The 27,659-nt window shown below is 41.0% G+C and overlaps 1 protein-coding gene across 2 annotated transcripts in view; it reads left to right on the top strand.

Moving 5' to 3' along the window:
• Cdkal1 (CDK5 regulatory subunit associated protein 1 like 1) overlaps nucleotides 1–27,659 on the top strand; it is a 661,435-nt gene that overhangs the window by 223,776 nt on the left and 410,000 nt on the right. The gene's annotated exons all lie outside the window — the stretch shown is intronic.

Genomic DNA, 27,659 nt, shown 5'->3' with positions numbered 1-27,659 from the left:
GAGAGAGAGAGAGAGAGAGAGAGAGAGGGAGAGGGAGAGGGAGAGGGAGAGGGAGAGAGAGAGAGAGAACAAGCTAGAGAGCTGGGAATGTCTTGGGACTTTTGGAGAGGGATGGATATACAGAGCTGCGGGCCAGGGAAGAGTGGTTCTGGGGTTCTGAGAGGAATGTTCTGCCTGGGCTGCTTGCTGCTGCCTGCATCACTGGCTCCTGCCCTCAGCAAACAGCACAGCTTATATTTAACATGAGTCACAGTTGTTTTGACACAAAACTGCTTAAGCCATGATCTTCCTCTTTTGTCTTTGTTTGAATCTGTATATCTAACAGTGGGATGTTTTTACACCTACATTCGGATCTCTTCTTGTCCCCTCATCTTGTGGGTTAATAGTTACTGGCAATACACTTTTCCTCTTAGCAAGTGACTTGGAGAACAGCGCTCAGTACTTAAACTCTAACTGTCACAGTGTTTGTGTTCTAAACACATTTCTTTATTCAATCTATCTAAAGCTTTTATCAATATGAGTTTGGAATGTTTCATGTAATAAAGAAAAAAATAGAGAAAATGGCATTTATTTTATGTCATTTGTTGACATAAAACCATTTTTAAAAACGATTTCTTTTTAACTTATTCTTATGCCATATTCACATTCAGCAAGCACTGGTGTTCTTGTTGGCTTTTGGTAACGCTCCATTTTTATTGTTAGTTTTTATGTGTTCCAGGAAACTCTAGAGATTGTCTTTTTCTTCACTGTGATTCCTGAAAGCCTTTTTCAGAAGGGGCAGGAGTTTGGATAGAAACCTACTCTGTGCATCTGGTCATGTTGGCTGGCACTTTCAACTGGGGCTCAGTTTTCCATGTATCTGTCTGTTAAGGAGATATTAAGTATAACTGATATATGTGTTAATCTCCACAAGTATAGGAAGCCTATTTTTTAACATTATGAAATTGCATAGGCTTAAAAAACCTACTTAATTTCACTTGAAAAGATTGAAAACTATAAAGGTATAAAAATAGGTATTTAGGAAATGAAGAATTTTCTTTATTCATAATTGAGCTATACTTTTGTTGGGCTTGCATCATGACTTTGTATGGACCCACTCACGTCTCATACAGAATTGAAGAGAAAGAGAACATGGATTTTGTGCATTGGTTTGGGAACCTTTGTAAATAGTTCCAGCTCAGCATCTTATTTCTCTTCTGAGCAGTATGCCACTTCTTCTGGGGTAATTGGTAATGTCTGCAATGTAGTGTTAGGCTAATGATGATGATGACTGGCTTATCACAGGCCAGCAACACTTAGTAGCTGCTTATGTAGAAAGTTCCAGAAGATCATAACAGTATTGTCATTAGTGATTTGTATGTTATTTCCATTTGAACTGAGTGTTAGCATTGTAAGCTTGAAACTTGTCTTCATGTTACCTGTGTCTTAGAGCTGATACTGAGACCCTGGTTCTCAGATGGCTGGCTGCAGGCTCATTTGATTGGCATGTGGCTTTGTTGCTGAGGCACTGAGGTCAGACCTTGCTAGGAAACCACTGTGTACAGGAAGGAGGGTTGCTGTAGGCAGTTTGGGCTTGGAACCCTGTTCTGTTGCTCCCTGCCAGGCGACTTGAACTGGCTGTCAGGCCTCCCCAAGTTGTGTTTGTCCTCTCTGCTAATTTAGCATTATCTGGTGTAAAAATTCTAGAGAGTGTAAGTCTGATAGTGGCTGAGTGAAGGGGAAGGAAGTAGATAATGGTTTACAGTGAAGGATTTGTAAATGAACCAAGGAGGAAAAACCTCATTTGCATAGAACTTTGTAGCCTCAGTAACAGATGTAGATGACCTGGATCCAATCTCAGGGGTTACTTTTGCTTTAAAATACAGTTTATGAGAACTTTCTCTCCAGGTGAGTTAGTTAATCTAACAGCCATTTTTCATTTCTGATGATAGGAAATACCAATTTGTAAGCTCACACTATAAACAAATTGAATGGGTAGCACCATCTTTGTTCCTACAAAGGACCTTGAAACTTTAAGGGCTTTAATGAGTTTTAAAATTTGCCTTATCAAATCACAAAAGATAATTTTATATTTAACATAATAGAAGAAATGTTCCATTTTCTTATTTCTAACTTGTCTTCATTCTTTAGTAATTCATGTGCCTTTGATCTAAAACCATGATTTAGAAGGCTGGCCCCATTATGAGTAAGAAACATGGCTCTGACTGTGAGGAGTTACTTAAAGATGAAGTGTAAGTGTGCTACCAGTAAATTCCTTTATTAGTACAGGTAAATTTCCTTCCTTAAAATGGTCCCGCCATCCCTCTTCCCTTCCATACCTCTCCTTTTTCCTTTTCTATTTTTTAAACACAGGATCTTCCTGCTTGGGACATTGAACTTGCTATGTGAACCAGGGCGGCCTTCAGAATGCTAGAATTAATATGTGCTGCTACACCCTATTTTTGTGGCATTTTCTTTCTTTCCTTTTTTTAGTTTGTTTACTAGCTTCTGTGTGCCAGTAATATTAATGATTGTTTTAAATTAAACTTGGATAGATTGGGATTGGAAGCCAGGTTTCTGTCATGAAATAGAATATATGATAACTGTAATTTCTTCCTCAATAGCATATTGTTGAAATGTTTTGTTTATAAAAAATTATCTCCTGTCTGTAGAGTAAATGTACCAACTAAAGGCCATTTGAAAGGCAAGCAACACTCAGAAGAGAACGTAGACCAGTCAGGACATCCTTAGGGATAAAATGGCCTCCTGAAGTGTAGAATCTGCTGCCCCTTCATTCGTCTTCCAGAAGTGCGATTAGGAACTTTTGAATGGGCAGCATTGAAGTCAAGATTAGAGCTCATAAAGAGAAATCTTAATTTCTTTTATGCATAAAACATGTACATGTTTAGTTGGTTTCTTAGCTGCTTCCCCTGTTTTTTCTTCACTTTAGTCCTCTGGGCATTTTTCATTGACTTTCTACTTTCTCAGTGTTTTTTCCGTTTGAGGGTCTATCTACATTTGTATGTTAGGGAATTGTCTTCCCTGCCTTTTTCTCTTTGCTGAGTCAGGATTTTTCCCTCCTTTAATGAAATCATAGGGATTAACTGTGGTCCCTGGGCTGAGATTGCTGGGTTCCCTGTAGCTGCTTTTTCAGATATCCTGAAGAACATGTCAAGCAGTGACCAGGACTTAGTTGGAGCCAGAATGAATTCACAGGCTGGTGTTTTCTAGGATATTCGTATCGATTTTTCTCTAGCAGCTAATCAATCAGCTTCAGTTGTGTTCTCAATGGAGCAAACCTTTGTGTGTGTGCAGGGTGAGTGGTGTGGAAACAGCACCTTCCATTGCTGTCTCTGAATCAAAACGCGGGGATGATGGATGGGCCGTTTGCGCGCATACCGTGTGCTTTTCTAGATCTCATTTGTGTGTTGTTCCCCCTGCCCCCTCTCCCACAACATACACACACCTTTTTCTGCCCTCATAAATCTGAAAGGCCCTTGCAAGGAATGTGACATTAATCAGATGAAGTATTCAGAATAAAATTTTGAAGTTTTAGTATTCAGAATAAAAAGTGCTGAAATTTTAAAAATCATATTTGGAGCTCCAGGCTGGCAAAGAGCACTGTCTGTTATGGCTAAGATTGTGTGAAACAATGAGTAGAAGGACCTTGCTTCCTGCTATATGTTGGGTAGTTAAGGCTAGAAGCAATATTGGATTTTCAGTTGTATTATCCAGATTGCTCCTTTGTGGCGCTCCCCATTTGACTATCACCTCTAGTGGTGATTACTGTATAATGCTTTTGCTCCAAGATAAAAAAGAGACCAATAATGGCATCGTATTAATTTGTATGGCAGTTAAATGTCTAATTCCCTTATCTTTTCATTTGCACAATATTCAAATAAAATAATCAAGTAAACGTCTCTTATAGATCACTTGCATATGCATGTTTGCTATAGATTGTCAACTCTAGAAGGGATTTAAATAATTTTAAATTATTAAAAATTAAATAATTTATGTAATGGTCTATGAAACTGGAAGCTGCATAAAGCTGTGCCTGTTTGAAAGAGAGGAGGTCATTTGACTAACCTGGGAATGCTGACAGTCTAGGAAAGCAGGGAAAGAGTAAGTTTCATCATCTCATGAGGCAAATGTATAGTGTAGCGTGAGACATGTCCTCGCTTGGAGGCTTGGAGGACTAGCAGGCTCGTTTATCATCATGCAGATAGGATCGAAGGCACAGCTGACAGTTATGGAGGACTTACTTTGCAAAGTGTTGGGATTAAAAGGATTAAAACCACCTGGACTGTGTTTTAAGGCACCCCTCTCTGTTCAGGAAGGAGGGTACCAAGTGGGAGTAATGACAGTGTTTCGCTTAGCCCCCGCTGGCCTACAACTTGTTAGTAGGCGAGAATAACCTCGTACTTCTGAACCTCCTGGCTCTGCTTTCAAAGTGTTGGCGCCGAGGGCATGCATTACCATACCTGGTTTTGGAATGATGAGACATTAAGTATATAGAACCATGAAGCAAGTCTTAGGCTGTAAGAGCTCATTGACCTTTTAAAAATTTAAATAGGCATGTTTGGAGTATAAAAACATGCCCAAATATCAATAGTGGTGTCGCTCCTCGGCAGCCCTTATGTCCTTCTCCACTTCCTCCAACACTGACATTCCTTGCTTGTCAGCCTACTCACCAGTGGTCTCTGTGTAGAGTCTTGCTGGCCATTAGCCCTCAGTGATCAGCCATGGTCATCCCTAATGACCCTTAAGGTCCAAGATACCATTCGGAATATCAGAGTGTATGTTGTGCTAGAGGCCTATCATGGCTCCCTGAGTTAACGTGACTATTGGAGCTATATGGCTACTGTTCACTCAATAGATGTTTCCTGAGCATTTGTTGGAGGCAGTTTGCATTTCTGCTTGAGGCTTGAGCTGTAGAAAGGCTGTGATTTCAGTATATGCCATGATTGGTCCGGGGCAGCTTTTTTTTTTTTTTTTGGTTTTTCGAGACAGGGTTTCTCTGTATAGCCCTGGCTGTCCTGGAACTCACTTTGTAGACCAGGCTGGCCTTGAACTCAGAAATCCGCCTGCCTCTGCCTCCCGAGTGCTGGGATTAAAGGCGTGCGCCACCACGCCCGGCTCCGGGGCAGCTTTTATAAAAGACATTAGGTTAAAGCATATGAGGTGGTATACATGGGTTGGCCAGTCTTCAGTAATTGTTGGGTGAGTGGTTAACAGAAATGATCAAGTCTCATGTAATTCCATGTGCTTCTTGGGGCCTGTGAGGAAAAGGTGGCACTGAAAACCCATGTTTTGGAAATGAGCAGAAATCCAACTGGGCTTCAGAGATCATCTAATGCACTTACCTGAACATAGACTGGATTGTATGACACAGATGTTTAGTAATGATGGCTATCCGAGATTTTTCAGCTGAGAAAAAATAACTCATTTGCTGCCAGTGCACAGGTATCTACAGCTTTATGAATTGGGTATGTGCACTTAGCTCGACATTAATGACCGGTACATAAATATGCATTTGCTTTGTTATTTTGCATTCTTAGCAGCACTCTGAAAATTATTTTGGGTGACAATGGGACGCAAGTTCCCCCAAGGGTGTGTTTTCAGAGTTTGAATTGAGGCTGATCTGTTTCTGGGGTGGTTTTGGTGAACTTTGAAAGTTGTAAGTTAGTGTGGAAGGTTGTTTGGGGGAATTTTAACCGCCTTGGAAAGCTGTAACTGTTACCTGGTGGTTTCTGAACCTGACCTCCGTGGGATGTTTTCTGGGAAGAAGCACTTCTCTGTGGTGCCAGCAGATTGTGCTCATTCTGCAGAGTCTGCAGTTTCTCACACTGGCTGTCAGTTCATTTCATTTGAAAACTTATTAAATTTCTTCTCCTGCTCCCGTGGATATTAAATTGCCGTAAACACCCTTACACAATGTCACGTATGGTGAGCACAATTTTCTGCATGAAAAACAATGTTTGTTAGTGGGACCTTGGCTGTCTGCAGAGGTTATAAACTCCTGTATTTCGTGTTATTTGCTGCCCTCCATCTACTCTTGATATCTCTTGGTCAGTTCTAACACATTCCTTACTGCTTGTGATAGAGGAGAAAAGTTTGATTTAGATTGCTGACTTGGAAACTCATGCCCTTTAATGTATCATTTCTGATAGTGTTAACAGGAGCGGGGTGAAAGCCAGAGGCTAGAAAACCCAACAGTGACGATGTAGTTAAGTGAAAGGAAGTTGATGATTAAATGAACTGAGTGATTAAGGAAATGAGTGATTAAATAATTGTGAGTGTGTATGTGAGTGTGTGTGTGTGTATGTGTGCTTGTGTGTATATATGAGTATGTGTGTGTGTGTGAGAATGTGTGTATGAGTGTGAGTGTGTGAATGTGTGTGTGTATGAGTGTGTGTGTGTTTGTGTGTGTGTATGTGTGCTTGTGTGTATATATGAGTATGTGTGTGTGTGTGAGAATGTGTGTATGAGTGTGAGTGTGTGAATGTGTGTGTGTATGAGTGTGTGTGTGTTTGTGTGTGTGTATGTGTGCTTGTGTGTGTATATGAGTATATGTGTGTGTGTGAGAGAGTGTGTGTGTGAGTGTAACTATAGGTGTTACATCTTTTTAAACTCAGAAGGAGTCTGATCTCTAGACCATTGATTGAAATGCAAATATCTGGCCAAATTTTTGATCCAGTAGCTTTGTCATAAACCTAGTATTATGCATTTTTTTTCCTCAAATAAGTCACCACCCATAACTGAGATGAAGGTAAAGTGTAGACCACCCCTGGAGACTTTGTTTGCGGAAGTATTATAACTAAACTAATGCTAACATTTGATCAAAATACTCAGTGAAAGAGTGAAGAGGTTCACTATTTATGTGTGGTAGCAAAAATCCTGCCTGAATTTTTCCATGTTATAAGTATGTGTATCAGCTCTATCATTTTTATGTTAAGACTTCTGTATTCTTTCACTTGTGTTTCTATAGTAAAACACCACAGACTCCTGGATATGGTGCTGGATATCCGGATTCCTATGTATGCAGGTGGCTGAGGAGGGAGGATTGCTTGAATTCTAGAGTTTAACACTAGCCTGAATTACACAGTAGGACACCATACAAAAACAAAATGGCGGGGAGTAGTGGGACATATCTTTAATTTTAATACTCCATAGGTAGAGGCTAGTAGGTCTCTGTGAGTTCAAAGCCAGCCTGATGTTTACAGTGAGTTCCAAGCCAATCAGGTTTACATAGTAAGGTCCTGTCTTACTATGTAACAGCAAAATGACACAAACCTGGTAATTTACAAAGAACAGAATGTTAAGTACTCATTGTTCTGAAAATGGGCAGTCCAGGAGTCTCTGTTTCAGTGGCAGTGTGTTGCTGTGTGCTCTGAAGTTAATTATGGAAGGGAAGGAAAGGAACCCCTAAGGCCTTCTCTGCTCCTAAAGACTCTACCTTTTAATGGTGCTGAAGCTTCAATTTGAACTTTGTGTTGGATGCAGATGATGCTTACATTAAAGTACAGCATCCCTTGTTTAAAGAAGCTTTTAGAATACAGATTCCACAAATTTAACCCCAAACGGCTCTGATAGTTCAGGAGGAGTTTTCTATGGTCTTAATGGTTGTCAACTTACAGAATCCCTAAGTTCCTATTAAATTCCTCAGTGATGCTATTAGGGGGTTGTATTGGGAGGTACCTAGTGTGCGAGCCCAGACAGTTGTGATACCATCGTAAGTGAGGCCTGGATTTGGAGACTCTGCTTTCTTTACCCTGTGAGTGTCCTTGCATCCTGTAACCTTCCAGGTGTGAGAATGCAGCCAGAAACCCCATCCTTGAAGCAGAGTGTGAATCTGCCTGGGTTTCCTGCCAGAAATCATTCCAACCTCTGTGGATAACAAATACATGCTGTTTATAAGTTACTTACTCTAAGATATTTTGGAATAGCTCTCTGAATAGAGTAAGGGAGCTATATGTTAGGAAATTTATATTTTAAAAACTCCATAATTGTGGGAATCAATGTCCTAGATATTTTCTGGACCTAGTTTTTAATATTACTAAGTCTTTTCCTAAGTATGATATATTTTGATGAAAATGACTTGATTCTTTGAAAGCAGAATTTCTTATAATTAGCAGAATCAAGAGACCTTTAACTCCCTTTAAACATGTTTTATAAAACAAACATTCCTTGTATTATGGAAATAATCCGTTGATCCGTGCTAATGAACTAATTAGACTTGTATTAATTGCCTTTCTGTCACTACAATAAGACACTGTGTCCAAGGCAACTTATAGAAGTAAAAATTTCTTTTGTCCATCATGGTGAGCAGGAGCAGGAAGCTGAGAAATCACGTCTTCAACTTCAAACAAAGCAGAGAGAGCACTGGAAATGGGGCCAGGCTATGGATTCTTGAAGCTCGCCTCCAGTGATGCACTTCCTCCACTAAGCTACCTCCCCAAGCAGCAGCCATCAGTTGGGGAGCAAATGTACAAATACCTGAGCCTGGGGGTTGGGGGGTGGGGGACACATTCTCATTCAAACCACCACAGACCTTTTGTTTACAGAAACACTGAAGTAATGTGTTGGTGTTTGTAATTTTGTGTGTTTTTTTTTTTTGAAGAATAAATTTAAGAAGATTTAAATTTTTATTGTGTAGAAATCTACATCTCTACTAGATTGGAAAGCATCTGATTTGCCCCATTTGCATGGTAGAAGATAACACAGTTGAGAATAGTAGATTAGGGAAAGGAAGGTTCTGAGCTGGAAGATAAAAGCAGTGGCCTCTTAGGAGAGAGACCAAGGGGAGTGCTCTGCACCAGGAAGGACCAATGCAGCTCATACTTGAGTGCAGGTTGCACTTGGCACCAGTGGGTGATAGCCTCTGGCTGCATCCTCCTCTCACACTGATGTGCACCACTCACACTGGCTCCACCCTGCCCTCCCCTTATTCACTGAACCTAGCACTTCTCTTACTTTCCCTTTTTGTTTGGTGTGTGGGTACCTGCATGTGTATAGAGTTCAGAGGTTATCTCCCACCTAATTTTTGTGATGCCAAATTCTTAGAGTTCAGTGGGGAATTGAACAGGTATTCTCACTAGCTTAACAGCGAAAGAACAACGAATAAAGAAAAAGGATACTAAATATAAATTGTATGTACTTTGGAGGAAGCAGTGAAGTCATATAGGATAAAAGTTGTATGGAATGCAGCCTGCTTTGGCAGTCCTTGTTGGCTCAGGACCTTCCTCTTTCTCACCCTCCATCTTGATCACTCTAATAGGAAGGAACCCTTTAGTGAGTGTCTTCCAAGTCCTAGAGACACAGCTCTGCAATGGCAGCCTCCACACTGTGTGTCTGCTAGGTAGGCTTGCTTCCAGTTTCCAGATGGGAAAACTAAGAAGGAAAGAGAATAAATTCTTTTCTTAAAGTCACTAAGTCAACTATGTGAATGCACAGTAGCACCTATCCTATTCTAGATCAACATGACAAAATACTGTACAGTAATCCCATCCTGCAGTTATCAGTAAACACAGTAGCTTATACAGCTGGGAACTGCAAGCTAAGAACTGCTGGTTGTGAGTTTGGGCTTTTTCCACACTTCACGGTTCCTGGTGATAGGACAGCAATTCTTAAAACCATAATCCTGATCTTACTGCATTCTTACACAGTTGAAGACATACTTTAGGTATCTGACTAAATTCAAAAGAAGTGAGCAAGGAGGAAGAACCGGAAAAAGCAGGGTGTGGCCTGAGAATCACGCTGTGTTCCTTACACAGTGGTTGTAATGCCTATATGTGTACATACACATGCCTGACCACACATGTCTCCGCCTGGGTAACCTTTTCAGAAGGAACACTGGATTCCAAACATGTTTTCCATGTGGCAAAGTATGTGTAGATTGCCTGGGAATTTTGCTGACTTGGGAATGCTATAGTAGTTAGTAATGTAAAGCCTGTGAGTCAAAGGTCATACTGATTCAAGGGTCTTGCGTCACAGTGGGTAGAAAGGTCCTAGAGAATGGTGTGATCTGCATGGCTCTTCATATTTTAGTCTAATAGGTTTTTTTTTAGCAGCATAGTCTGGCCCCAGCCATAGAGAATTCTTTGTTTCTCTGTGGTGACAGAGCTTGCTAAACGTAGAGTGCTCTACTTCTGCCTCCCACTTGGCCACCTTGGCGGTGAGGACTGCCTGGGGCTCACTTCTCCCCATGTTTCAATTAATGTTCAGTAAATGTGTTTTGAATGAGTGCACGTTGTGTGCCGTGATGATTCTCATAATTAGACAGGAAGCCTTAGCAGCCTCTGTAGGGAATGTTCTCAGAAGGAAGCTTACACATGTCTGGATCCACAAGTTGGAAGGAATCGCCACCCTAGCACCCATGATTGGTAAAGAAGGATGGATTGTTCACAGATTTGAGGTCATTTGGGAGAACAAAATAGATTGGGCACATGTGAATATTAGTATATACCTATCTATGTTACATAAACAATAGCAAGCTAGGGAATATTTGAAACAAAGATAATCTTTTACATAGGAATTGTTGAAGAAAATAATTTAAGAAGAAGAGATCAGTTTTCTTTGGGGAAAAATGGGGTTGATATAAACTTTACCATGTGAATTCATTTCCATTTTTATATCTGTATTTGTTCACTGTAGTAACATCTGGGCTTTATTTTTCAGACTTGAAATAACTTACATTCGATGGTCTGACCTTTAGTTATGATTGCACTGACTTTCAGATGTAATTCACTATGTAATTAGTTTATGTAAAAAAGAGGGGGCTGTGGGAGGAGCTTGGTTCAGTGTTAAGTGGAGAATAAATTGAATAAAGATTTTTAAATAACTTCTCTAACATGATTAGTTCAGTATTTGAATGTATCCAGCAATATTTTTGGAACTGGATTTTCAAGTAATGTATGCTTTTTGTAAATTCATAAATATTTCAGTCATGTGAAAAATAGCTTTCTGTGTTAATTTTGAAAACCTGTGTTATTTCTCAGGTTGCCTAACATTTTGTGTTTTATTGCATGTTTCTTGACTTAAATTGATGACCTTTAAAATAGCTTACTTTGAATAAATACAAGAGAGTCATGTGGGTTTTTGTTTTGTTTTGTTTTAATAGCACATTAGCTGAGGTCAGTGTGGATGTTGCTCTTCATTGTTTCTACTATTAGTTTATTTAAGAACACTTGTCGAATACTCCTAAGTAGAGGATTTGTGATATGAAGACAGTGCTATTAATATTTTGCATTTTTTCTGATGAATGCTGGAACATGAGAACCAACAATGACTAATTTTTAAATTAGTCATTTGGAAATTAAAAAAAAAACAGGATTTTTTTTTTCAGTAAAATATTAGAGTATTAAATCATATGGCCTTCCAGAATAGTGGGTGTGTTACTCAGGATGCTATAGACAAAGAGAAACTTTAATGGGAGCTTGGCAGGACAGATTTTGGGTGAAACCAGATCTTTCTTTAATGGGGGATCATCTAATTTCTGATATCATACTTGTTCAACCAAGGTACTGTTGAGTTTTCTTAAGCATGGATTCCAGGAATCAGAACTTCTAACCTGGGGCTGGAGAGAAAGCTGAGCAGTTCAGAGTGAGCACTGCTCTTGCAGAAGATGAGAGTTCGATCCCCACCACCCATGTCAGGCTGCTAGGACCTACCTGTAACAACAGCTCCACAGGAGCAAGTGTTCACATAAACACAGACTTAGATGTGTATACAGAAATAACAGTAATACAATTAATCTTTAAAATCTCCACAAAGCAGCTAACAGAAATCAACAAAGCCTTATTTCACAAGCCAGGTAGAATCTTTGTTCATATCTGATTGTAGTCCTGCCCCTCCCCCCACCCCTGCTCGCACTGTGATGACTCTTTTGCTGACCACTGTGTGCTTTTGCCTATAACTGGCTTGCTATGCTGCTTTATCACTCTTTATGTTGACTGTGAATTGAGTACCAGGTAACCTCTGTACTTTTCCCTCTCTCTGGCCTTTCATCCCATCCTTCTGTTCCATGCTCAGTGACTCCTGGCTGCTGGTGCAGCTAGCCCTGCTTGCTGCTGGAAGAAGAGTTTAAAATGCAGAATTCTTTCCTGAGGAGCCAGTTGCCTTGTCCTTTGCTGCATTGTAATAACTTGGTCAGTTGATAGCCATGTAAGGCAAGACCTCCATAGAACTGCAGTCACAGTGCTCTGTGATGTCTTCGAGCTTCTCCTGTGTCGTCAGCTTTGTTGCCCTAGGCTGCTTCCTAAGATTAGATACCTAATAAAAGAACTCTGAGCTTCAGGCCAAAGGTCTAATTTCTGTCCCTGGGACCTTAATGTATTGAGGTATATTATTAATATTCCAGAGTCAGGGCCAGAGTGAAACCTGTCTGAAACAGCAGCAGCAGAGGCAACAGGAAAAGTTTAAAAGGAAACTCTTTCATATTTCATAGTGTAGAAGTCTATATACGGTAGCTACCGTAATGATGTTAATGGTGCGGAAAGCTTAATTTTGCCATGTGTACCCAGCAACTTGAAGCTTGTCATCCATAAAGATACTTGGATTCTCCAGCATCCTCATTTGGGGTAGCCCCAGCGCTTCACATCTACGTTCTCTGCATGCTGCAGACTAGCATTAAATGAACTGTGACTTTTAATTTGAAATGTATTTGCAAACCAATTTCTATAAAAAATGGATTTATAGCTTGAAAACGGGTACCTCTGAGGCGCTTGGTAAGTCCCGTCCATCTTCAGGGGGTAGTTGTGCCTGTTTCTGATTTTAGGCAATTGCATTTGTGGTGTGCTTGTATTTTGCTTCAGTTTGTGAGAACTAAGGGTCCCTAGAAAGAACAAAAATAAACCCACTTTTGTTCCTAGTTTATTTGCAAACCAGGTCAGACGCCCTTGATTAGCTCTCAGTTGGAGGATAATTTGAACCTTGACAGATTGAACCCAAACAGCAGGGGTTTTCTAGTGTGGCCAGTAGATAACAAAAGAGAAGAGCCAGTTCCAGTCCCCAGGCCATACAACAGGACTGAAGAGATGTGCTGCTGTGGTTAATGGGTGGTTGCTTCAAATATTTACGGAAGGCCCAAGGAAGAAAGAAAGGCTAGCATCTTAGGCAGCTGTTTGTAAGGGAAACCTATTAAAAATAAACATGCTGGATAAGGCTCCAGGGCTAATAGAGCTGTCAGATACCGAATACCCTCCAAGGACCGTTGCACAGGACAGACGTCATAAGGACCCACTTGGACATGGGAGTTGCCTTGCTCTTTGTTTTATTCAACAAATTGTTTTCTTTCATATTTGAATTTGTTTTAATTTTTCAACTGTTCATACAGACATTTAATATTTTTTAGACTATGAAGTCTAGATACTAGGGTCAGCTCACTTACATTGTGTCTATTAGGATAAAGTTGGGTAGATGGCTTGCATCCAGCCTCATACCATCTGGGCTTGTATAGAAATGCATATTATATGGTGGTTTGCATATGACAGTAACAGCATTGCGCTGTGATAACAACATTGCTGGGAAGTTCTGTACTGACACGGAAGTGGAGCCTGAGGCAGTGAGGGTTTGGGGTCCAGGCTGAGTTCTGGTGCAGGTAATTTTGTCTGAGGATGCTTTTCAGAGTCCATAGCAGAGCATCTACCTCTTTAATGCAGTACACCACTTTAGAACTTGGCTGAAAAAACAACAAATTGTACTGGTACTATGTTGATGGTTGACATTCATGTATCAGTATTCTCATTTTTAATCATTTCTTAATTCTTTGGGGGAAAAAAGGAGCAATTTTAATTTCCCAAGGCTTGAATTTACATCTGAGTATCTTTGCGCAGAGGCTTATGCGGAGGATCAAGTCATAGGGATCTTGTTATTGGATCGACTGCCTGCTTTCAGGTCAGTTTCCCAACTAATGCATGGGTGTGGCCATCCTCATTCCACTTTTCTAGAGAAGGCCTATGCGATTGCAGAGACCCTGGCACAGACTAAGAGAGAAGCCATAATCTCGTAATCTGACTTTATAATCTGAGCCTGTCCTGTCCTTTCTGCTCATGTTCTGTCCATAGTAGCAAAGCCACTCAGGATGCTCCTGGGGTGTTTGCAGGCACATTTTCTCCATCCCTATCTAAACTCCTATGGGCAGAAGCTCTGTAATTACCTGTCAGCTGGAATAGTGTTTAATCACCCTGAATTCACGGAGATTCACTAACGTAAGAGGAGAAAATGCCTGGAGAGCAGGCAGTGATGCTTATAGGCACCCCCTTGAATAACCCAGGAAGAAAACTAGCCAGTTTCTTTAATTTTCAGCCAAGTCTTGCTTATGTGTAGTAAACAAGTCTGTTTTGATTTTGCCACTTATTACTGCAATGAGGGGATTGTATTCTGACCTGCACATGCAAGCTGGTCAATGTTGGCACCACTGATAGTTTTAAGCGAGGAGTCCCCTTCCTCCTGGGTGGAAATGGGTCTCAGCATCTCCCACAGCAGTGACTGCAGTGGTGGTAAAATCTGCAAGTCTCTCTTCCTTATTTATTGGATCTGGCCTCCACTGATAACACTACATTTTTGCCCCACTCTGCAGTTATATTAGACCCTTAAACTTAGACTCTTTGTACTTCATCATTGTAATTTACACACTGGGCTGGGACATTCCCTTCAAGACAGTTTGTCTTGTGCCTCCAGCTGCTCCCCAATAGCCATTGTGCTGAATAAGCACTTAGTTCAGTATGTCCTTGATACAATTAATGCAGGCATCTGCAGAAGCGGCCTCGGCAGCAGCAGCTGCACTGCCTTATGGAAGCCAACTTCTGCTTAGCATTGTGATAAAAGAAATAGTTTGGAGCTGAAGCTAATGTTGGCTTATTTTTAGCATAAAGAGAGTTGCACCTGCCAGGGCTGGGAGAGGCCTGAGGTTTGTTGATTACAAGGTCTTGTTAGTGCCATTGTTATTGGTAAAATGGGCATGATGTCATCCTCAGGAAACCGAATTGGCACCCCATCGAGTGACAAATAATTTACTCTCTGTGGTTTTAGCAGCATGGGCCTTGTGTTCTGAGGAGTGGAGTGCGGGAGTTTTCACAGTTGAGTGTGCGACAGTGAGAGGAATTGATACTCACTGGTAATCAGCATGCATAGCAATGGCCAAGGTGTAATGAAACATAAGTGCACAGTTAGGGTACCAGGTGGGGCCCTGGGGCTTCGAATGCACTGAGACCACAGCGAGCAGCCCAGCAGCACCATGTGGCAGATCCTCATTTTCTCATTAATCCTTCTGTCCCCTAAGTCAGGGCACCATTGACTTTAAACAGCACTTCATCTGTTCAGTGTCTCCTCTCAGCAGTGGATGGAGGTGATGTCATTCATGATCGCGGCTGTCTGCAATTTATTAAAATAAATCATCACTCTGATTGTGTTTGGGAGTGATGCTCGCCATCCTTAGTGGCAGTCACATGACTAGCCAGTCTAAACTGCTTACCAGTGCAATAGTTATTTTAACAAAGCAGAGCAGCTGCTTATTTAAATCAGCCAAATGATCTTTGGCCTTTGAAACAACTTACAAATTAAAGTATGATATACATGTAAAAGAGTTAATAGCTACTAAAATGTATTTTCTTTGATTATTTTAAAACTGTATTGCATTTATAGAAGCTGGTGCGGCTTTTGCTTTATGCATCACCAAGATTCTCTTTCTGGCAAGTTTCAGAATGAGAGACCAGTGAAGGAAGTGTGCCGCGAATGCCACTGGGCTGCATACTGAAGAATGGCTGAAATACTAAAAGAGACAGAGGTGCCCGAGGACTGTGGTGTGAGGAAGTATGTTTAGAGCTTGCTGAAGGACTTAACTAGCGTTAGGGCAGCACAGGGAAGGCCCGCAGGGAGCTCCCATCTGGCTGCTTTGGTTGTGATTGGAAGGCACTGCATCTGTTCTGTAGAACACAAGCAGCATTAGTAAAGACTTTCCCATCACTGAGTTTTCTAGGCTACATATAGCATGACAACGTGCGGTATCTCAGGATGCTTTAGGTTGGACTCTAGAGCCGTGACTGTATCTTAATACCATCAGCTTAGTGACTTTACCCACAGAAGTGACCCTCCCCGATTTTGTCCTGTGATATTCTGAATGCTGTGAAAATGGAAAGTGGCCTATATGAATGCCCAGCGAGGTGGTTGCTGAGGACGGGAGAGCTTTTCTGTTGGTGTCATAGCTGCTGTCTCTTTTCCCACTGGACTCCCACCTCTTGTCCAGACACATTTAAAATGCCCAACTGAATTTCCCACGTTTGTTTTGAATATGCCTACTAGGAGGTAAATTCACGTTGGTCTGCCTCTTTTGCTTCTCTTTATTCATGTAGGCCTGGGAAGTGCTTGAGATCCCCATTGTTGCATGTAGGAGTAAATAATGTGGTGGTGGACAAAAACCACACCAGCAGCTCTTTCTCTATCTCCTGAAGTTTGTTCATTTGTGTTGAGATCCCAGTAGAAATATCCCAGGAGAATATTTCTATTCATCAGCAAGCATTTGCAGGATCCCATTGCTAGTCAAGCAGGCTGTGAGGTCTGCTTGCACATATGGTTCTAAGCAAGTACCTATTCAACAAGCAGCAGTCTTCTCATCTGAAAGTTGGAGTAGCAGTTCTGGATGCTGTGGTGTTCCCATGGAGCAGGTGACTGCTGTGCTTCATGCTTACTAACCAGTTCTGTGGCACACAAACAGTTAAAAGCCCATGCTTGGCTTACCTTCAAAGACATCACTACACAGGAACAGTAGATGGAAGCCACCATCATTTCTCCTTTTTAAAGTGCAGTGATGCCCATGTACCCACAGGTTGTAGACTAGAAATTTCAGGTGACTGAAAGGAATTAGCCAATTACGTGACTATCTGGGCTCTCTTCTCTTGGTGATTATTTTTAAGCCTGTGGTATAAAATTCATAGGATTAAAGGAAAATATTATTATCAATACAAAGAATATCTTCATGACATATCTTCTTCTACATTAAATAACAAAATATATCTGGTTCTAATGTATCCATATATTTAAAGCAGTATATAATACTTAAGATAATCTGGGATGAGGGCAGCATGATATGAGAGAATATTTAGTCTCTTATAGGAAAAATATTACAGGTACTTTGAATACATATAAAAGCTTGTTGCCTGTGTTCTGAACTGTAGAATTTCAATAAGTGGTAACAGAAAACACACTGGATGCTTTTTCCAATCCAAGGGCAGGTTTTTTTCTCAGTTATATACATGTATGATTTCTTCTTTTTAATATTTATTTATTTATTATTTATATGTAAGTACACTGTAGCTATGTTCAGACACTCCAGAAAAGGGCATCAGATTTTGTTACAGATGGTTGTGAGCCACCATGTGGTTGCTGGGATTTGAACTCAGGACCTTTGGAAGAGCAGCCGGAGCTCTTAACCGCTGAGCCATCTCACCAGCCCCACATGCATGATTTCTTGTTGGTATACAGGAAAGGTATACACATCTACCTTTCTTAGTGAAGAAGACACAGTTATCACAATGACAGAAAACTGATCTGTACACTGAGTTAGCAGCATCAAGAATATAGGTCCTGGTAATAGAACTGCTTGAGAGTGCTTGCTCTCTTGGTAAGCAAGATCAGACTAGCAGGCTTATGTTGCCCTGGCCCTTGCCTGAGACTCCTAATTGGGAGTCATCCTTCATTGCTACCTGCCTTAGACATTTCTGAATCATGTGACAAAATATGTAAGAGGAAAAAGTTATTGTACTCATTACTTCCCAGGTTTCCTTCAATGATGCTTGACTTAGTTGTTGCCAGTCAGTCAGTTGATGTGACCACTTGAGTAGCAGAGAAAGCTGCTTAGACTTTTGGTGTCTGGAAGGATATGGGGCTGAGGTCCCAATATCCTGAGATCATGCCCCTAACTAACTTTCCCCTTCAGGCCCCACCTCCTAAGGTTCCCAACCTCTCACAATAACCACCACTAGCTGAGGATCCAGCCTTCAACTCTTGGGCATTTGTAGACCATTTAAGGTGTCAGTTATTACATTGCATCTGCTAGTCCCCTTTAGGAGATTTACTATAGTTCAGAAATTAATAATAAATCTTTCTTGTTATGGCTTGCTAGGAGCTCATTTGCTGACACTCCAGACATTGAGTCTAGGTTCTAAATGTTCCTTTCTTTGTTGTTGCTGTGGAAAACATCGTGACAGAAGCAACTTACAGAAGAATTTATTCTGCCTCACAGTTGGAGTGCAAACAGCCTCTTCTGGCAGGCTAGGAAGGCGTGGCGGCACAAGAGCAAGGCCTTGAAGAGCTGGTCACATGGTGTCTACCACAAGACAGAGGGTGAGGAAGGCTGATGATGCTCTGTGAACTTTCTTCTTTCAATCAGCCTGAGACCCCAGGCCATGGGTCATCACAGCTCCGATAAACCACTATCGGTCCTAAAATACACTCTGAGAGCATGCCCTTATACATGCGCTCACACACACACACACACACACACACACACACACACACACCCTCACAGATCCACCCAATATATGTCCACGGTGATTCCAGACACATGTAGATTTACAAAGAAGATTGTCACAGGTCTCAAACTTAATGTTTTATTTTATCTAATTTTCAGGAAATTGATACAAATTCCCTTTTCTTTTATGTATCACCATTCTATTACATTGAATTGTTTACTAACAAAATAGTTGTCCTTTCACTGTGAACTAAGAATGCTTAAGGAATCCCTAGGCCAGAGTTCACAGATTCTTTGGTTTTAGCTTACATACATATCTGGGCTAAAAGCTTGTTTTTTTGATTTTTACAATATTGGAAATCAAGGGTCCTGGATGTGGTGGGCGAGTCCTGTCCCATTGAACTATATATAGCCTCAGCTCCCTGTCCTTTGCTTGAGATGTAGGGCTAGTAAAAAGACTGGCTTATCCCTTATAATAAGAGAGTACATTTGTGTAGTTCTAGACATCTTGTTTGTAAACACAAATAGCCACAAAACTGTAACATGCGTCTCAAAATATATTCTAGAGTGTTTATTATTTAAAATATTTTAAGATATGTATTTTAGAACAAGATCTCTTTTATTATTTTGAAAATGCTTGCTTTTCCAAATGTGTGCTTTCTTGATTATCTCTTTTGAAGATAAATTCAGTATTATAGTTTTGATTACCAAAGTTGTTTCCAGAGTTAAGTAAAAATAACACTTAGCAAGGATCTTCAGACCACACCAAAAAATTACTCTTGCCTTTGAGGCTAGTGAAGAATTAAAAACAGTTTCAAAAGGCCCTTGGGGGGACAGTCGTGGTGAATGGGATTCTTGCCTTTAGAAAACTGGCCTGAGAAGCCTGGCTCTCTTCCTGTCCCTTGTGCCTTGTAAGCATACTTAGATGTCTCCCTGTGAGCAACAGGCTCTCATCAGACACAGAGTCATCTAATGCCTTGCTCTTGAGAACAGCAGACCATGGTTATTTGTAAGGTACTCAGCCTGTGCTTTTTTGTTATAGTCACCGGAATAGACTAGAACAAGTTATGAGTCTTTCTGCTCTAGGAATTTATGGATGTTCCCTCAGAACCATCACCTGAAGCTTAATGGTAGGGCCCTGGAACGCAGACAGTAGAGCAGAGTGCTAAAGCGGTTGAAGAACAGATCATTTGATGTGGCAACTCGAAGCCCATGGCTTAAGTTTACAGAACAATTACAAAACTTGTCCTCAAACTTTAGAATACATAAAAAAACCAAAAAACCTTGGATGCCTGTTACATATTTAAGAAATTGATTTTTTTGTTTGTTCTTTAAATCACAGGTCCCTAGCTTTAAAGAAAAATAAGAAAAATAAGTAATCTGTCTGTCTATCTGAGAGTTACTCTATTATAATGCCAAGCACTGTTCTGTTTGGTAACATTCATAATTGCCAACTCCTAGGCACCCTATCAGATATGTACTGTAATTTACATGCTTTGTAAATGAGAAGCTGAATCAAACATAGGTTCAATAACCTCAAATACACACAGCCAAGCAATGGTAGACCAGAGCCCAGGATCCTAATTATCCTTTCTCCCAGTGACTGCAGAGTTAGTAGATCATGGCACAAGGGTTCTGTTGACCCCCAACATCCACCAGGGTCAGCATCCTATTTACTTCTGTGGATGTCTTTAAGGCATTCCTCTGTATAGTGTTGTGATTTTTCAACACTGTCTTCACTTCATTTATTTTTCTATATTCTTTGAATCTGAAGCTATGTTCATTGCCAGGCCTTTGTTGGTGTCTGGGAGGCCATGGTGAGGAATCTATGTGGTAGGAGGATTGTAGGGGTGGAGGTTGCTAAAGGGAGGCAGGGAAAGCAAAGAAGCCCAGTTTCTGTGAGTGATGAAGAATAATAGTATTGGCAGATCCAGATTCTGTTTAAGGGGTCTGGGGGTGGCGGACTTGGATGAAAGGTCATACTTTAGTGTTACGTATAATTGTATCTAGACTGGATTGCAGGGTGCTGGGCTTGGAGTAGAGGTTAATTACTGAGGCTAGAGGGGGTTTCCAGGTACATAACTAAAGCCCCTATAAACTAGCTTTGGGTGTCCCCAAGTAGTTAAAAGATTTGGAATGACATACTAGGAAACAAAATTATATAGAGGAAAGGTATTTTAATTTTGTTCTAGAGTGAGCTGCTTTGTTTCTTGATGAAACAGAACAAGGAAGTAGAAAGTAAAATTTGAATTATTGGAGAGCAACCTCTTAGTTGATGGGAGAATGATTTCAGAGGCCATGGAACACTCTGATACGCTTAGCCAAGCAAGGGTCCAGGAACATGACCTATCTTAGTATGACAGGGAAAAGAGCTGAGGTGGCGGCAGAGATGGGGGTGGGGTGGGTGGTGGTTCATGTAAAATATACCCTGAGAAATTGGGATGACAGTTTAAGACTTTGAAAATCAATGCTCCCTAGCTCTCTCAGTAAGTGGGAGATTCATGGAGAACCATTCTGACCTCTTAATACTCTCTCTCTCTCTCTCTCTCTCTCTCTCTCTCTCTCTCTCTCTCTCTGTGACACACACATTTGAATTAATAAAAAGAAGTTTAAAAAATTCAGGAAAACTTTGAACCTGACCTAGTGTTTGAATTCCACATCTCAGTTTCACTGTTCCTAGGCCGTGGGGAGGGGGGTAGGATCACTGAGTCCAGGAGAGGGCAGCAGCGCCGCGTCAGCCTTTGAGTGTTGGCCACTCTTTCTCTGTTTACTTGGCTATTCAAAATTAAGCAAGTGATTTGGTATTTTGGTCACCATTGCCTTAAGTGATGAAAAAGGGGAGGGGTCTCTAGAGATATTTAATAATCTTACAATTTATTAAGCTCTTAGTCTCCCCGGAATGGCAGGGCTAGATAATACAAAGGTGCCAAGCATGCCTTGTGAGAAAGGGTTCTGTGGCAAACATTTCGGTACAATTTAGGCCTAATTTTGTTCCAACTTTGCGTGTAATAAGACATTCAGAAAAGGCTCACCAGCTAAATAGCTTATAAAATACAAACTGTGGGAATATAGGCCTAATTGGGCTTGTTGAAAGAATTTTTAACATATAAACATTAATTTTTTATTGAGCATTGACCAAATTGAAAAAAGGCTAAACTTACTTGTTAAAATAATCTGACATCTTCACTGCAGATCCAAAATTTCTGAAAATGTAAATAAATTAAATGTAGACTGTGTTCTACCATCTGTAATGAATTAGCATTCCGTTTTACCAGCTGCTGCTGCGGCTTGGGGCCGACTCGGGATCAGAACACACCGGTGGGCTGCTGCTAAATTTAAGAACCTGGGGTTTAAAACTGGCAGAGCTAGACTGGCGATTGGAAAAGTCTCTGTCATTATGAGTAGCAGATCTTTCCACTTGGGACAGGAAATATGTGTCTACTTTTTGTACAGATGTTGTCAGACAAATGAGGAGGCCAAGTCTCTGTTTCTTACTACCAACATGGCAGGCAGATGGCTCTGGGGGCCACTGCTACCTGAGGGTAGAGTTGCCCTGGAAGGGAAAAGCAAACAGAAAGCTGTAACAGTCGTTTCTTAGACTAAAAAAAAAAAAAAAAAAATGTTTTATGTGTGTGCCCATGTACAGCATGTATGCCTGTGTACTGCATGTGTGCCTGTTGTCCTCCAAGGTCACAAGAAGTCACTGGATCCCCTGAAACTGCAGTCATGGTTCTGGGAATGGATCCCCAGTCTTCTGCAACTGCACTTACCACCTAACTGCTGAGCTGTCCAGCCCAGCCTTCTTCTTCTTTTTTTTTTTTTTTTCCTTATTCTTTTTTTTTTTTTTTTTTGTAATATACACATATTTATTTAACGTGTGTGTGTGCGTGGGTGTGTACGGGGTTTGTGAGTGTGTGGGTTCTAGGTGATTTGTGGGGGTTGAGGGTTGTGGGCATGTATGGTGGGTAGGGACAGGGTGGGGTGTGTATGCTTGTGAGAGTGTGAGGTGTTGGGGGCTTTTGGGGAGGATGTGGGTTATGTGCTGGCACAGGCACACTCATGTGGAGGTCAGAGGGCATCTTGTCTTTCTCCCATGATATGGTCCTAGAAATGGAAGTTGGGCTATAAGGTCTGGCAGCATTCTCCCATATCCATTGAGCCGTCTTGAAGGCCTGTAATAGAAACAATCTCTTACGTTAAAAAAACCGTCTAGCAAAAAAATGGAAATGTTTATAGATTGGTGAGAGATCTCATGCTTCTAATTAAGCTTAGTGATATTGTTTCATTTTCTAGTTTTTATTTTTAGCATGTAGGAAATAGGTCTCTAAAAAGAATAAATGTCCATTTGTGCGTCTCACTGGGGAGCTAAGGCCAATCCCAAGCAGTCTTCCTGCCTTGACATTCTGGGTGCTGGGATTACAGGTGTGTGCCACATATACCCGGCTAAGTCTGTACATTTTAGAGTCAGGTAGGTCTGCTTTGAATTTGAATTATGTTGCTTCCTGGATTCATGGTCTTGTAAAATCCCTTCCATTTTCTGAGCTTCAGTTTCCTCATCTGTGTAGAATGTCAGTAATAACATTTTCCCTTTGAAGTTGTTCCATCAGCTGGGACTGTCCCTGGAGGCTGAAAGTGCATTACAGGAAAAGAGTGGGTGTGGCCTGTGAGTGACACACCTCTGTCATTGTGCTGCTCCAGGGGATGGAGCAGAACTTCACAGTGATATATGATATCTGATGCTTCAAATACAAACAGTGGATATGAGGGTTTAGCATTGTGCACATCACCCTGGACATGTCTGGTCTTATTTTTGTGGAAATGTGCCTGAATTGTAGTATTCCTGCCTTTAGTTTGCTTTTGTTGTTTCTTTGTTGGCCTAGATTTAATGAAAGCACAAAATCTGACTGGAAGTTATTTTCTGGCGTCAGAATTCATACATGGTCATATCTGAAATGCCCATGTTACTGTGGTCTCATAAGCAGTATTTGTTCCCATTCTAAAAGTTTCACTGGGACCTGTGTGATAGCTAATTTCAGTAGTCAGCTTGACACACCTGAGAAGATAGAACCTCAGTTGAGGGATTGCTACCATCACTTGGCCCATGGATATGTCTGTGGGGTCTTTTTCTTATAGTGAATTTATGTAAGAGGGCTGGGCTCATGTGAATGATGTCAAGCCCATTGTTGGTGATGGCATCCCCTAGGCTAGTTTTCCTATGGGAAAACTAGTAGAATCTGAGCCTGGGAGCAAGCAAGTATGCAGCATTCCTCATGGTTTCTCCTTCAGTTCTGGCTTAAACTCCTGCCCTGACTTTGGTAATAATCGACTATGACCTGAAATTGGAAGCCAAAGCCAAAACCAAATAAACTCTTTCCTCTCCAAGCTACTTTGGTCAGTGTTTTATCTGAGCAACAGAAAGCAAACTAGAATGGTATGTTAGCTCTGTGAGTTTAATAAGTTCAATGCACTCAGGTCAGCGAACACATTTATTTAACATAGGACATGTGCAAGGTACTGGGAGATAAAGTGATGAAGTATAAATTTAGCCTCCTACAGCCATGTTCAGAACATGAGGGTGTGGCTGCTGTGGGTGCCATAGTATCAGGTGTACCTATGGCTTGAGCAGCCATGTGATCCCAAGACCAGTGCAGCTAGTTAAGCTTTACTGCAGGCTATGTTGTTAAATGGAGAACAAAAATAGGTTCTTAAGCAATTTGTAGAATTTGTCTAAAGTTATTCCCAATGTTTAAATAGGGTAGTGATTCTCACCCTGACCAAACAGTCTTATCCACAGCCCTGTAATCTAAAACCTTGACAAGACTTGGGGAATTTTTAGCCTGCTGCCTTGAAGGAAGGTCTGAGCTGGTCAGCAACCCTCCCATACCTTTACTCTCTTACTCCCATTGTCCCAGAATCCTCAGGTGGCCTCAGGGTCAACTGACTGAACTGGATCTATCTAGCCAGTATGCAGACCAGCTTGAACTGGCTTCCCTGGGGCTGACCCCTGTGTCAAGGACTCACTGTGCCATACCCAGACTGGCCCTGATCCTGCTTCTTCAGCTGTATCATAGTATGATCCCAGAGCACCTGTTTATGGCATGTGTTCATTTCTTAGTGTTCCCTGTCCACTCATGAGTCATGACTTGAGCATTGAGCCTGTGCATTGAAATCACTCTTGATTGAGTCTTTTTCCTTCTAGAATCTGAATCTATCACTTGCCTTGTTTTGACTTGTTCCTTACACAGCCCACTGCATCTGTAGTTAGCTTTGTGTGGCTGTAACCTAGCCCCTCAGGCTGGGAAGTTACCTACCCCCTCTCCATTTCCAACCTTGGGCTTGACTGCCCCACTTTGTGCGGTTCTGTCAAGGTCCTCTATCTAGACTTTCCTTACAAAGATCGGGGTCTTTGCTGACCTTGTTTCCTCCATTCACACTAAGCTTAAACTGCTCTACCAGTTGTGGGATTGGTTCTGATTGCCTTGCTGGTGGTATCCCCTCCCCTGAAAAGGGCGGTCCATTTACTTTTCCTGTGTTGCACTATACTTATGGGTGCCATGTTTTCTCACCTCCACTAGACTATAAGGTATTTTTATGTATCTCATATCATGAATTTTGTTAGTGGAATGGTGTAGGGACTCTGGCTTAGACAATAAAGCAGCAGGACCAAATGTCTTGCTTATCTGCTTGTCTAGAGACCTTCTCCCTGATTCCCTCAAGGCTTTTATCTGTGGCAGTCTCTTATTGCTCACCTGTACAGAATCCATTCTGCTCTTGTGCCTCCAGACAGCACCATTGTTTGTAACTCTCTACTAAAGTATGTCGACCTTTCGAGCTCACCATCATGGCCTGCATGGGACATTTTTGGAGATGCTTTTGCACAGGCTTAGAACTGTACTCAGATGCTGCTGCTCATTTCTGTGGCTCAGAACCTCTGCACACCCTCAAAGCCGTGCTCCCTAAGAAGGGGAAAGGCACTCTTGTCATATAAGGAAGAGTTGGTCTTCTCTGATCATAAGTAGAGTTCACCTCTTGAATTCCAAACTACTTTGATATGGTTTAGAAGTTAGGTAAATAATTTACCCTGTGTGTTATGCATCAGCCACTTTAACAGCTTCTGTACCATTTAACTTTAAAAACAGCTATTTCAGGTAATCTTTGTGCACACTTGACAGATGAAGAACTAGAGATTCAAAGAATATCCACAAGATGCTTATCTATGTCTGGGCTTAGTTGCCACCATCACTTGCTGGTATATTGACATTTAACCCTTCTTTTTCTTTGATACTTGATAGGAGCAAGTAGCTCTTCTCCCTCTGTATTTCCCAGGCTTCTCAGCATATCCCTCTTCTAGTCCTTTCAGGCTTCTAGTCTAGCCAGTGAATGACCTTTACCCTGGAGTACTTCTGAGCCCCAGAACCTGACGCATAGACAGAGCCTTTCGTTATTGTCAGTGAAGGGTTTATCCTGACTGGCAGAGTTTCATCTGACAATGTAGAGTTCTGACAGAGTCCATTCTCTCTGCAAGCTTTCCCTCTTGTCTCTCTAGGGTCTTCTTCCCCTTCCTCATTTCCCTGCCTCTATGGGTGTTAGAAGAGAATGGCCTGACTTGATTTTGCCTGTTCATCTTGTTAGAGAACTGTGTTTTATTTACTACCTTAGAGGGTTTAAGTGCCTTAGAATTTGGGGTCTTTAATTACTCAATGATCAATAGAAAATTTGTGTAAACAACCTGGGTTTTCTATGCCACAGACAAGGGCAAACATTTGGTTTTTTGGTTTTGTTTTTTAAGGTGTCTGTGTAAGAAATTCTCTTAGGAATCAACATGAGAAGTTGATCAGGGCTCCAGAACAAGCAACTATGAATATGAGGCAATAGCATGTCTTCCTAAATATGCTGAGTGTTTCTTGAGATGGGCTTTCTCTATGGACCCCAACTGATCTTGAGCTCAGTGTGGAGCTCAGGTAGGCCCCAAACTCTCGGCAGTCCTCCTGCCTTTGTCTAGTTCTGGGGTTACACACGAGCTCTTTCAGTTTCATGATGCTTAGACATGAGTCAAATTCCGCAGTGTCACCATACATATTTTATAAATAAGAATATGTTTATGTGATCTTTTAATTATTTGTATATTTCTCTATAAATTATGTCTTATTTATAATTCGTTTTCTGAATTTGTGTATAGTTTGAGTTTTAAAGCATATTTGGAAATGGACTATCTAAAATTCAAATAATCAGTTTCTGTATTTTAAAGGGAAGAAAGAAGCTTTATACAATAGTTCAGTAAGGGAGGAAAATATTTCTCATTACTGTTTTCATGAACATTTGCATATTTACTAGATACAAGAAAAATGGCAGGAAACTTTTGGGGCAGGTTGTGTTTCCCTTTTGCCATGACTGAGCACATGAGTGATTCAGAGAGTAATCAACACCACCTACGTCTTCATTCTTGAATATCCAAGTCACCATGTGTCATAAAGAAATATGTTGGGACCATTCTCAGGCTCCTGCGCCAAAGGCTCTGGTGTGCATCTTTCATGTTTAAGATGATACTGACCAAAGGTCCAGTATGGCACTTCATGATGTAGCCTAGATTATGGTATCAAGAAGCATCTATTTCTTGTGTTTGATAAATCAATGCATAGATTTTCTGTTTGCATACTGAATTCTGTGCATTGTCATTGAACTTAACTTCCAGCTCACCTGTGACCTAACTCTTGTATTTCTAGCTTGATCCTTTATAAGTGGGAATGCTATCGATTTTGCCATACTTGTCTATAACTTGATTGCACTTTTTTTTATTAATTATTAAACCAGTGGCTTTTTTAGTTCCTTCTTTGAGATCTTGTGGGTAAACAACTATATTATTTCAATTTTTCTCTCTGGACTCCATTTATCCCTGATATTCTGGGGTATAAAACATCTTTTTCCTTCCTTCCTTCTTTCCTTCCTTCCTCCCTCTTTCCTGTCTGTTTTTGTTATAGTTTTAATGTCTTAATTCTATTTTTTTAAAGATCTATTTATTTATTATTATATGGAAGTACACTGTAGCTGTCTTTAGACACTCCAGAAGAGGGGGTCAGATCTCATTAGGGATGATTGTGAGTCACCATGTGGTTGCTGAGATTTGAATTCAGGGCCTTCAGAAGAGCAGTCAGTGCTCTTAGTCACGGAGCAATCTCACTAGCCCCCCTTAATTCTATTTTTTAAGTTCATGTTT

The sequence above is a fragment of the Mus caroli genome, chromosome 13, assembly GCF_900094665.2.
Source record: "Mus caroli chromosome 13, CAROLI_EIJ_v1.1, whole genome shotgun sequence".
Lineage (NCBI taxonomy): Eukaryota > Metazoa > Chordata > Mammalia > Rodentia > Muridae > Mus > Mus caroli.
Note: the sequence above shows the minus strand (reverse complement) of the source record. Positions and strands in the feature narration are given on the sequence as shown.